This window comes from Brachyistius frenatus, unplaced genomic scaffold, assembly GCF_029030835.1.
Source record: "Brachyistius frenatus isolate BFR_SWC_R1_liver_20210118 unplaced genomic scaffold, ASM2903083v1 Contig_2, whole genome shotgun sequence".
NCBI classification, from domain to species: domain Eukaryota; kingdom Metazoa; phylum Chordata; class Actinopteri; family Embiotocidae; genus Brachyistius; species Brachyistius frenatus.
In genome coordinates, this window is record NW_027210601.1 from 7,121,951 (window position 1) to 7,135,977 (window position 14,027).

Below are 14,027 nucleotides of genomic sequence, written 5' to 3' on the forward strand. Positions count from 1 at the left end.
TTCACAGGGAGTCAGAGTGGAGAGAGAAAGCAACAGAAAGTGTGAGACACAGAAAGGGATTAAAAGAAAGACAAAAGCCCAGGAGTGACGAAAGGATTGGAAAAAAGAGTTCAAAATGAGACATGAGCAAAATGGGAAGAGAAGTGGAAGAAAAAGGGGAGGTAGAGAGAAAGAATGAAAAGGAGTGAGCGTAAGAGGCTGAGAGACACCACGCTTGAAAATTCTCTCTGATCTTTGAGCTGTGGGACCAGAGGCGATGGGATACCCCGCAGAACTCTATTAAAATTCAACCAGCCTCACTTAAACCTTCAGTTATTATACACGAGATGCCCTGCACAGCTCAGCTTTCTCTGTTTGCTCTCTGTTGAATGCACACACACATGCAGCACATGAACACACAAGCAACAAGACAAACAGCTGCATACACACCAACACACACACACACGCATGCACACACACACACACACACATGACCACTTCACTGGTGTCCTCACCGGTAGACAAGCAAACATATAGGAGGAAAATCTTTTGAAGTTCACACGGTACGGTATAGAATATGTAACTTTAGCATGGGTCTTCAGAGCACTGAAGTAAGCTGTTTCAAAACAATGTTTTACTTAACATATGTGTTGACATATTTGCTGCTTTTTAAACCTAATCTTTGAACACTTCTTTTTAATTGTCCATAGTTCACAGTGAATTTTACAAAACAGTCTGACTTTTAACTGTTAAGCTGCAAACAACATCAGGGTGTAATGATGCCAACATCTCTCAAAACATCAAAAACACAAATCACTGACAGGTACAAGACAGGAGTTCATACCCGCCAGCACACAAAAGGACACCAAAATGGCTTTAAAGGGGTTTCATTAAAGTCCTTCAACCCATACGACCATAGAGGCTGTATTTTGTTTTTACCGCAAATACAACTATCATAAGTGTTTCCTAAATTAGCACCCTTGGTTAGATTTCAGCATAAACACCACTTGGTTCGGGAAATGTAGTTTGGATTACAATGAAGGAAGTGTTATGTGTGTTCAAGTTACGCAATTTTCATGATAATGGCAACAGCAAACATTGGTTAAAAAATTTCCCGACTCGTAGTTGGAAACAGGAAGTGAACAGCAGTCTCCTGCACCCACTGTTGTATTGAACTATTTATCAAATCTGCTTCCTCTTCACAAGGAAAAACTCACATTATATACACGTCACTAAAATGGTGTCATTTTTTTGGGACCCGAGGTTGTCATTATTAATACGACCACAAGAAGTCACTGAACTTTAAAACATGACTGTTGGTCTAAATAATGCTTGCATAAAAGATTTGGGGGGTCATTTTGTGGAGGAGAACAGTCTCAGTTTAACATGATTTTAAGTTAAAATCACTCGGTCCAATCACTCTATAAAATTGATGTGGCAAACTTGCCAGCCAAACAATTTTAGTTGCACATTCAGCAAATACAGATAAACATAAGCATGTCTTTGGCCATACAACAAATTCCAGTGTTCACTCTGATTTTCGTGCTGTTCTGGTTTCTGTCATATCCTGGGGGAAATGGGTGGCTCGTTAGCTGCTGAATGCTCTACTGTGTTCACAAGTGGATTTCAGTGTTCACTAATTAACTTAAAACATTTGGAAGAAGAACGGTGAGTGTTTTATCAGATTAAATTCTTGTGTAAAATGATCATGGGTGTACTATTAGTATGTAGTGATGTAACTAGCAATATAGACAGACAAAAATCTGTTGATTAACCTGTTACAGTAGAAAGGATAGACATCCAAATGATTATGTTTGTAGTTTTATTCGGGAAACCTGAGTGAAGTTTATAAAGACACACAAGCACACAGCTAAACTTGTTTCACTATCCCAGTGGGGACACATATTGATCTAATGCATTCCCTAGCACCCTACCCTAACCTTAACCATCAGAAATAAATGCTGATAACCTTAACCTTATTCCTTTCCATAACACTAGAACCAAGTCTTGACCCTCAAAAAGTGGAATCTTCCCGTGGGGACCTTCATTTTTGTCCCCACAGTGATATGAGTCCCCGCGGGTTAGTGTGCCTTCAGAATAAAGTCCCCACCGGGATGTTAAAATAAGCCCCTTGACACACATTGTGACTCCCCTTTTATAACTCACAAAACTGGACTTTCCAACTGACTCAATAGACTGACATTTAATAGGAATTTTTATACCGGGACACTCAGATACCTCACAGAATGTCACCGTAGGCCTTTTGGATGCGCTCCAACACCACACAGGGCTTAATTGAGCAACAGCAAACAGGTCTTTGTTCTTGGACCAGTGGTTTAGTTTCCATATGTTCTAATAATGAGATGATCTTGTACATTATTGGTAAAATACCAAAGAAACCCATATCAGTGTGTATGTTTGTGAGGAAAAGGTGACTCACATTCCGTGTTTTTATGTCTTCTCAGGGACAAGTGTGGCAGCAGCAGACTGTATGGCAACACAACTGCTAATAGATTTGGAACGGAAGGTAACAATAAGTAATTGAGGACGGGAGGATGGGAAAAGAAGGAAAAAAGTGTGTGCATACATTTATGTAAGTGAAGACTAAAAGGGAGGAAGGGAGTTGATAAAATAGGGCTGATGGGAATATGTAACTTTCTTCGTGACGTGAGTGTCAGGCTTCATTCAATTAACATACAGTTGTGTGTGTGTGTGTGTGTGTGTGTGTGTGTGTGTGTGTGTGTGTGTGTGTGTGTGTGTGTGTGTGTGTGTGTGTGTGTGTGTGTGTGTGTGTGTGTGTGTGTGTGTGTGTGTGTGTGTGTGTGTGTGTGTGTGTTGAGATAAACCCAGGCATTATCTGTGTTATCCAGCAGAGGGAGTTCGTTTTGAAATAACTGTCTGGACTCCTTGCTCCCCAGAGCCGGCTCCTCATTGGTTCTCGGTAGCCTCAGTGTCGGAGGCGGCTCAGCCAATCGGCACACTTCTGGGCCACAAACATCTGAAGTAGTAATAATGTGGAATGTGCTGGCTCGGCATGAGCTGTCAACTAGAGCATGTAGTACTATACTATATTCGGATGGGCGGGAGGAGGAGACGAGTAGAGAGGCGGAGGATGTGGTAAACACTCAATGACAGAGCAGAAGCCTCATTGTGGGCTGTGTTAATGTGTGTGTGTGTGTGTGTGTGTGTGTGTGTGTGTGTGTGTGTGTGTGTGTGTGTGTGTGTGTGTGTGTGTGTGTGTGTGTGTGTGTGTGTGTGTGTGTGTGTACAAAGCAGTACTGTCAGCTCACACCTTCTTTGAGAATTCATACTCGCAACACGTTATTTTTCTCACATGTACTCTTTTTCACAATTTAAATTAATATGAACAGAGACTGGGAATACTTTCAAGGTGTGACCCAGTTTAAAAGTGTGTTGGAAGAGTTCAGCATCTATCTAGACAAACATTGCAGGGTTTGCAGTGCAGTATGTGTGTGTGATTAATGTCGACATACTTAACATACTGTACCGAGTGGTGCGTAATCCTTCAGTCGACAGAATCTGCAGAGCATTTGTGTCCTCTGTGAGGCTGCGTTGATGCATTGCATGACACAAAAGTTTCAGGCCTGAGGCCCTGACAGCCAGCAGTGACCCAGGATTAGTGCCTCTGCAGCAGGGCCTCAATACACCCAACACCTGGTTCCCCTTGGTGGAGGAATGTACAAGATGCCAGGAGTCCCACACACTAACAGATCTAAAATAATCTCTGAATGGCTGCTGGTGTGGGCGTACTGTATGTTCAAATGTGTGGATGCGTATCAGTGTAGACAGATGGCATTTATGCATGTCATTGTGTGTTTAGTGGTTTCAGGAGTGCCTGAAGCAGGACTTCAAAGGACACATTAGAGAATCAGAATAAGTAAGAATAAGGAAGATGGAGCCAGAGAGCTAAATATGCAAATGTGATTTAACCCTTGTCAGTCTTAGAGTTAGGAAGTAAGTGTACATTTAATGTGAAAACTGCACCCCTCTCTACCAGATGGCCGAGTAACAGTGTGATGGGTCATAATCTGGCCTGCTGACTGACAACATGTGTTAATGCAGGGTCAGCTACTGGAGGTCTGCTATTAATAGAGGCAAGCGAGAAAGTGCACTCACGATCAGATGCACACAAGCATAGTCATAAATCACTGCACAGGTCAAATAACAACACACCACTTTAAAATTCAGCTGTTTGTGTTTAATAATAATTAATGCCAGGCACATTACCTCAATACTATTTAGTTAGTTTGGATAGTTAAAACAACAAACAGGCACAGTAATGGTAAGAATATTACCTGCGAGTGAATCCATGAGGCTATGAAGGTTATAAATCAAAACTTAATGTTATGCAAGTAGGATTTATTGTTTATTGTATGTTTAAACATTTCTTGCTAAATTGATTCTGCTTTTTATCAATGCTAGCTTGCTAGATTACACTTAACCGTTTCCAGCTGATTCCCACCAACGACTCTTTTCTTTAGTGCCAGTGCTGAGCAAATTTCATAAATATCGCTATTATATTTTTGGCATGATGTACAAGGAAAATATTAAATTTGCACTATAGCATGTGCTAGTGTAAGTGGAAATGTGTCTTCGCCTCAGTTGGGACATGTAATAATTTAGTCTTGTTTACACTGATAAAGATACATATCGTATTTGGAAAACCCCACTTTTTAAATCACATAGTAGGTCTCAGTACACTCACTCACACACACACGCACGCACGCACACACACACACACACACACACACACACACACACACACACACACACACACACACACACACACACACACACACACACACACACACACACACACACACACACACACAGCCATAAGAGGAAACCATCAGCTGCAATACATGACTCAGACACATGCTGTTCAGAGAGCCAGTGAGTAGAAGATTGTGTTGAGTTGTGAGGGCATTTGTAGGGCAGAGTATCCTGTTACATTCAGCTTTATATCAAATAAAGCCTGTGCTGCAGATTCTATAGCCAGGCCTGAGATGTGTTTTATAAATCCAGATAGTATACTTGATAGGGTGGGGATTTTAAACAAAAATAGTTTTCAATTTTCACTGACAACTATTTGACTATTATTTCATCATCGGGAAGTCGGAGGAAAAATTGGCATGGAAATTTCTATATTTGTTTTAATGGATTGAAACTAAAATGAGAGACTGACCAGGAATGTGATGTTGAGTAAAAGCAAAATCTTAAGAAATGAGATGTTAATAATGTTGATAAATAAAAAGTACTGTGACCTTAAATGTAGGAAAACGGTTTGACAGTGTTGCTTGCATTTGATGATAAGCCTCAGGCTCATTGTCGTAGATAGAGTAAAGCTTTGGCTACCAATTCTTGCACATTTTACCTTGATATTGTGCAGTGTTAAAGCACATAGATGAATCTCCCAAATCACGTAGATCTGAAATGAGCAAAAACAGAGACAAAGAAGACTGTTACATCATTCTGACGTGAAGTGTGAAGTGACTCTGATGAACCAGTACATTCATAACTTTGGGAAGTGACTACCACAATCAAAATAAGTGGTAACATTTTCCCACATGTCTTGTAATACATAAATCAACACTCCCCAATACAGACTGCGCATGATCACACATAACCACATGTAAACATGAGGCTTAACTGGCATTCATCATAACTACAGAACATCCTCAGCAACTTCATACTGAGACTTTTCCCCACTCAGAAAGCTCTTACCCACTTATAACAACATACAGAGAGACTCTGCGGTAAAGATTAATTGGTGGTGTTTCAGAGTTTGTCGAGCACAATGTTATCAGTCCTCTTGTGGCCAGGCATCTAGGGAGACTGTGTGTGTGTTGATGAGACAGCAACTTTATTGATTCACGTTTTTAAAAAGCCTTTGAAATCGAGCGTCTAGACGATCTGGCCTGGCGGATGTTCAATTGCACTTGATGAGCACAGCCGTCAGATAACTTTAGTGGCAGAATGAAAGAGTGAAGGAGATTCAAGAGCAGATGAAGTCAGCTTTTTTTTACAAGTTTGCTTTGCAGTCAGGCATTTGCATTTCAATCTTATTCAATTCGACTACTATTGCAAGGTTCTTGTACACTTTAATGCACCGAACCACATGTCGTCATGAAGTTGGAGAGGTGGAGGAGAAGCACTTTAGATCTGCAACGGACTGACAGTGGTTCATAGAGAGGAACATAATTGGAAAAACCTGATTAGGGAAAGTCTGAGGAAATCAAAGGATAGTGTGTATGCCATGTAGTTCAGCATTTTGGAAAATAGTGTATGCTTATTTCCTTTCTTGCAGAGTCCAGTAAATCACCCTTTTAAAATAGATTACCCTTTTGTCCTTTTTCTTTACTTTACAATATCATAATGATGATAGTTTTAGGCTTTTTTATTTCCTCCATCAAATTTGTAGATGTGTGCGTCTACATTACTCCTCATACAATGTCAAATAAACTAAACTTAAGTTTTGAATCTGACAACAACACTAAAGTCTCCTATGTTCCTCAAATCCCTCACAAGGAAAAGGCCTGCACTCGAGCCCCTTAAGAGGAAAACCAACACACTGCATCTCTGAGAGACATGTGAGAAAGCAAACCTAACCTCAATATACAGATGCTAATGATGGCAGTTAGAGGGTGAAGCCAGTATTGATCAGTAACCACGATGCAGTGTAATCAAAGCATGTGATGAAGATACGGGAATTTCTCTTGTCCCTCTGCTCCACTTATCCTCTAACAACGTTTCTGGTAATGTAGGACTCCAACTGAAGATTCCTGTCGTCATTAATAATTATGATCCATTTTTTGAAGCACAAGAATTACTCACCATTACTGCAGTTCACAACTATAAGATGTGGAATTTACAGATACAAAAAACTGAGAAAACCATCCAAATCCACATGCTGTTGAAGTGGAACCACCACATTTCTGAAATATTTCCATCATAAGTGACTGTAAAGAAATAGCTCTTTTGGAAAATACCCTTCTAATGCCTGTGTCTTCGAAGTCTCTGTTACACGCCAAGCAATAGTTGCACACATTATGCCCTTAAAAACACAATTATTTTTCACTTCTTTTGTACAGATTAAGCAAACAATATTTAATACATTCATTTATTAGCTTTAGAGGTGCCAATAGGTGGATTATTTCTTGCCTTTGTACAGAGCCAGGTTAGCTGAACCTCTGCTTCCAGTGTTGATACAAAGCTAAGATAACTGTCTGCTGCCTGTAGATTCCTTTGCCACTGTCACATGAGCCCCTTACAGAAAAAACACATGAATTTCAATGTTCAAAACTCATGTGCTCACATGTGACCACATACACGTTGTTGTGAAACATGCATTTACTTCATTGGAAACATGTGGTTTTGGAATATTTTCATGGTGTAATTTGTGAAGTCCATGTAGATCACATAATAACAACACTGTTGACTGTGTTTCTTGGTTGTTTGTATATAATATATATAGATATATACTGTACTGTATATACTGTATATACTGTGCATTTTATATATTATATTTATATTTTATATTTTTTTACTGCTATTTTAATGCTATTTTATTGCTTTTCTATTATTCTATTATTATCTTATTGCTTCTGTATGCTGCTGTAGCGAAAAAAAATGTCCCCTCGGGGATTAATAAAGTAATTACCTAACCTAACCTAGATTCCCACATGAAAAATGTTCCACATATTTTCCCAATGTTATCATATGTTGCAACATGTGGTAAACATGTGTCATACATGTGACCACATGTGTCCCATGTGCGAAACATTGGAGTCTCACATGCTGATGGTGTCGATCCGCCCATCTAGAACTAGCAAGACGGGAATAAACTCCTGAACCAGTCCTGTCAACCAAAATTGTTTTTATAGTTTTTTTTGTCAACTACTTAGTAAATCAATCAACTAATTCATTCTTGAATGACATTTGAATTCCAGTCTTCTCATTAAGTTCATCATGTTCAAAGCAAATGGGACAAAGTTTAACATACAGTTATCTAAAATTAAGGAGATTTTCTCAATGCACTCTCAGGCCTCCTCCACAATAGATCAAAGGGAAACTCTGCTCTACTTTTTCTTCTTTCATCCTCTACCTCTATCTCTGTCTTTCTACCACTCACTTGTGTTCCAGAAAGTGGCTCCTGAGACTGACAGTTTGTTCCTCTAACACAGTTATATTGTCAAACACACACAAAGAAAAAAACAAATCATGCACAGGGACAGACAGGCAGGGTGTAAGGCGAGTGCTATAGATTTGTCGGCTGCCTCTTTCAAGCTCATCTATTATCCAGCTGACTTCACTCTGACCCCTGAGTTAGTGACTATTTTCTGAGAAGATCTGTCCTGATATCACTCACCACTTTTTGTATGTATGTGTGTATGTATGCTTGGGTGTTTGCGCTTGTACTAAAGTGTGTTGGAAAGCCTCCCTGATCTGGTCAATAATTAAAGTGACTGCTTAGTGGGAGGAGAGTGGCTCAGACATAAGAGATATTTTTTTCAACCCTTATTAAACCAGAAAAGATGGATGAGGAACTATCCTCATTTATGATACATGAGGGGCTGCTGTTTTTATTTTGGGGACAGCAGGGTGAACACAGACATCAAACAATGGAGTAATGGCTTCTGGTTGTGCTGCTCCACTGGTGACTGGGGACTAGGTGCTATTGCATTTAATCAATCCTATTCTCACTGTATGTGGTTGACTGCCATATATTCTTGATACATATCAAGTATTTAAAACACAGAATTAGATATGTTAACAACAACGACAACAGCACAAGAAGAATTTCCCTGAGGGGACAATATCCTATCGTATTGTATTGTAGGGTGAGAGTAGAGTTAGGTCAGTAGAAAACAATAGGCCACGACAAATGTAGGCATCTTGCAATTTTAGAGCCATTACTGTGAAATTAATATATTTTGTGCTGTCTACCAATTTAGCTGTAACACAATTTGATGTTGTGCAACAGTTCAGACTGTATGATAAGCAGAAAAACATATTGTACCTGTAATATTGCAGTTTCATCTACAAAGGCAGCAGTCTGATAGTAAATTCTGGATCCAGAACAAACAGCCAATTACTTTTTTAATACGTAGGGGGCTTTGTTGTTAGACACACACACACACACACACACACACACACACACACACACACACACACACACACACACACACACACACACACACACACACACACACACACACACACACACACACACACACACACACTTATCTTTGTTCTGTGCCTCTTTGTCAACTCTTGTTCATGTTTTATGGCAAAATATAATGTTATGCCTGATTTAGTGGAATACTCATGACAAAATTCAGATGTCAATTTTGGAGTGTGAGAATGAAATACATTTAGGGGGACGAGCAATCAAAATATATGTTTCTCCATCCCAATTAAGTCTGGTTGGTTTTCTTCAAATCACATTAAGGCACTCCAGATTACTTCCTAAAATCTGCCTGTTCAGGACAGCCTCATTCAATTGGCTGTTGTTAATACACAGATTAGGGAACTCTCTTTGCATCCTAATCCTCCCCGCTTTCCTTCTCCCTTGTCGCAGAATGAGGAAGGTGTGTGAGAACAGGTTAGCCGATAGCAGGCATTCACTGCAGGATTACATTTGCAAGGGCGACTTTAAGCCTGTAATTTGGTTGTTAGAGGGGTGGTGTGAAAGTGACGGTATGTCAGTGAGACTGTAATTGTTATATACTGGTTTGGATGCAGGAGAACTTAGTAAAACTATCACATGTGGCTCAGATGCATACATGTTTTTTATTGCAGTATACAGCATAAACACACATCAAAAAAATAAAACAACTTGGATTAATGAGTGAAATGAAATCCAATTTATTGATTGTTCTATGTTTATTATGTAATGAAAGCCTAGAAAAAAAAAGAATTAAACCCTAAGTGTGGATGCCAAGGTAGATTACAAACTTGTGAAATGTGTGCCCTTGTTGGCAATTAAAATATGCTTCATTCACATAATGCATTAGCAAACTGCTGAACACCAAGTGTGGAGAGTGTGGTTAAAAATTAGCATGAGCTAAAATGAATGGACAAATGTTCATAGAGAACTTAAAATAATTGATAAGTGGTTCAAATCGGTAATGGATTAATAAGTAAAAGAGATAAAGATTTAATGATAAAGAGTATTATTGATGAATAAATGGTTTAAGTAAACAATGGATCAACTTTTGGTTATGGTTCAAATAGAATGGTTAAAATACATGGTTCGCTAATAGTAATAGATAGACACATGTGAGAGTAATGGATAAACAGTAATAGTAACAGTGAAAATAATTAAAAAGCTAAGCTAAGGGCCAAATGGCTAACAGTGAAATAGCTAAAAAAAATACATACCTAAAATTGATGGATAAACACTGAAATAGTGAACTAACCGTAATATGTAATCATTTGGAACACTTTTTTTTACCCTAACCCTCACAGTTAAACTCTGCCCCGTATGAAAGCTAAAGATTTATATCATAATGTAAAATGCTTTTTTTTTTTTTTTTTTTTTTTCTTAAAACGGACTCGTTAATGGATGTAAAAACAATCGTTTGGCAAAGCCCAGGTATCACGTTTTTGTTTAACAATACCTAGCCCTACATCTGACAAGGCTGTGCTGGTGTCTGGCAAAAAAGGTCAGGAACCAATCTGTTGCTTAGAAAACAATAGTGTTTTAAAGGTTAATTATCATGTCTGTTTAAAAGTAGAGCAGTGGATATCATATTTTTCTGAACTGTATATGAAATGTATGTAGGCCTTCTGTATGAAACAACAGTATACAGTGAAATACAATAAACCTGTAATTACTTGCACATTTGAACAACAGGGGGCGCAGTGAGCAGCTGTGAGACCCACCATCCCCTGTGCTCAGAGAGGACTGGAGCAGACACCGGGGCCTTGAAATCCGAAGTGACAGCTGCTTTCAAAGCATACAGGATGAGCATTCCCCTCCTACTAAGAAAGTCTTTATTGGTTTTTGCAGAGAATGTGAGGAGCTGACATGTCCACACAGAGGGTACCTCTTTCTCCTGCTTACAATTTCACACCAGTTCAACAGGTCAATGGTAAAATTCATACACAAATGAAGAAAATGCAATCATCATCTGAATGCCTGAGAGCTTGGGTCCTCAATGGCTGATTGTACCATGTTCAGTGGCATGCACTTCAGACACTGTGCTACTCTGCTAGTCTGCTTGTCCAATAAAAAGATATGTCCATGAGCCATTCGAATCTTTGAAAATCTCTTAAGAGCTGTTTCCAAAGACTGCCAAATACTGATTATATATCTATCTCAGTGCCTGTTTTAACTCTAGTGTGTCATTTCTTTGTATTCCGGGTAAAGTGAGAGATCCTTTGTTTGTGTATACTTGTCTGCTAAGTAGATGTCTCTTGTTCAGTGCAATGTATTTGGCTGACTAGTGTTCTTAATTCTTAGTTGTCTGGTCAAAAGAGCCGAGTTAAAAAAAAAACACTGCACTGACATTTAAGTATGAGTCATTTACCACATTTACCGTAAGCCCTTTTAAGCAGCCAGTTTCCATTTCTCAGAGCTCCTCCCATACAGGCCACACCTGATACACTTTATTGTGCCTGAGTGTATACTGTTCACACCTCCTACAAAGAACACGGGTACATCTACAGGGAGTAATCCAACCCTCGAACAATCTGCTCCACCTTTGGGAGTAGTTCTTTATTCCTTAAGCATGCCATGGCCCTGCACACAGTAGCAATGTATTGTCATTGGAATCTGAAGAGTGCAAGTCATTCAAATCAATGCTTTGGCAGACAGAGTTGCTGCACTGTCTCGTATAATCTCCAACCTAAGATAACAGTAAGAGTGGGTAGGTGTGTAGGAGTGCATACAGGGTGGAACAAAAGTGTAAAGACAGGTGCAAGTACATGCTTGTGTATACAAATTGCAATCAATTCTGTGAGCTAGCAAGACACTCAGCAATTCTTTTTTTTATTAAATCACTGATCAGGATCAGTTGGTGATTTATTCAACTTTCTTCTTCAGTTCCAACGTGTATGCTGTTAGGACAAGTCATACTGTATGTAATGTGAGACAGACACAGCAGGAGACAAAATCGGTTCTCGTACATACAGGTATGAAACTTCAATGGGCCCCTTTTACTTTTTTTGTCATACTTTTAAGAATAAGTGAATCAACAAAATTGCACATGCAATTGTAGTGGTTATTATAGTAATCCAAAATAAGATATTTATGCATTTGAGAAAATCTTTTTAAGGGCCCTCCCCATATCGATGTCCTGGTTACTTTGTTCCACTATTCCCCTAATTACTACAATCACATGGATTTTAAGGATACAAAACAAAAAACAAAAAGCATATGTATAGTGAAATGAAACACTTTACCTGTTTTCATTCAAATATCCAGTCCATTCACCATCTAACCCGGTCTTTTAATTTCTATGGCCATTAAGGCCATGAATGTAACGCTAGCCTTCTGTCTCACAGAGCAGCCTACCTCTCTGGCTCTTTGTTTGGCATACATGTGACAAGGGCACAATGGAGTGCTGGACAAAAGGCCACTTATTGAGTGACTGGCAGGGAGTGGGATACATCCCTGATCATCTGTCACTCAGCAGCCTCATGCACCCATACGGCTCACGGTCAGTGTCGGGTTGCACTCTCCTCTGCCAAAAAGGCAAACGCACATGCTGTCATACTAGAAATCTGGAAGAGGTCACTGAGGTCAAGTTAATCAAATGAAACCTCTCCCTCTTCAATGTTGACTTTAATCAGTTTATTTGAACACTTTCAGTTTCAGTTGGCTCCACTATAGAAGAATGATTTTGGGTCTGACAATCACAGGGACGTTTTAGAGACGAGGCTGGTCTGAACCGGTTCTCTGACTAAATGATCCTGTAGTGAGAGGGGTTAAGACTAGATTGGAGTTACCCAGATTTCAAATCTGAAATCCTGCAGTGTGAATTAGGAACAGCGAAGCAATTCTGAGCAGAAACCTGCAATAGCCAGAGAGAACGAAATGACCAGGTTTTCTGAAGTGACTGAAGTGATTTTTCAACGATTTGAGTTTCTTTTGCACAAGGCAGTAAATTTTGCACTTTTCTGAATTTCAGTTCATGCATTACAACGCATCATGCCAACAAAAGCATTTCAAAAGTGAGCCAGTTGAAGGGACTTCTAGTTAATCGAGGCATGAGTCCAGAAATATCTTTAATCAGCATATTTTCAAGTATTACTCCATGATTGTGTTTTGTATCTGTGTGCATGTGAAAACAGTTGCTTTTGGCAGTGGAGACTTTCCTCCCCATGTCAGTCAGCTGACTATCACTCACTGCCTCCAAGCAAATTCTCTCTGAGATCCAGAGCTCTCTGCCTCAAATGCCTGCCATGACCTTATGGCCTTTTGAGAAAAGTCAAAGGTTTAATGTGCCATCGAATCCAAAGGAGGCATGGTGTCAAGCATTATAATATTAAACGTAGGTCTAAACGTAGCATACATACTGTGTATTCTTAATATTGTTGAGCTGTTGCATCATACCCTTTGTGGTTCAGTCAGAAACTTTTATATTCTCTTGTTTGTGTCTCACAGTGTATGTACTTTGTTGTACTACACTGCTGAGACAGTATTTTCTGTGCATAGGATAAATAGATTTATCTTATTTTATGCAGTGGTGGCATTTACGTACTAACATCTATAAAGTTGTTTTTCCAGAGTATAAAATACCCGACAAGTCCTGCATTCAAAAGGTAACTGACCAGTACAATAGCACTATAGCATAAATGCTACTTCTATGATTTTTTTTTTCTACTTCTAGTCTGTGACATTGCACCACATTTTAAAAAGGGATCATACATCTTGTAAAATCTTCATCTGCACCAGTTAACTATAATCGTCAAGAGTATGGAGTGGCTTAAAAGATAAAATATTAAATGTAGGTAGTAAAAGTAAAGTACAGTACCATTATCCCAAAACTATGCTCATGAGCACTACTTGATCTTATGGT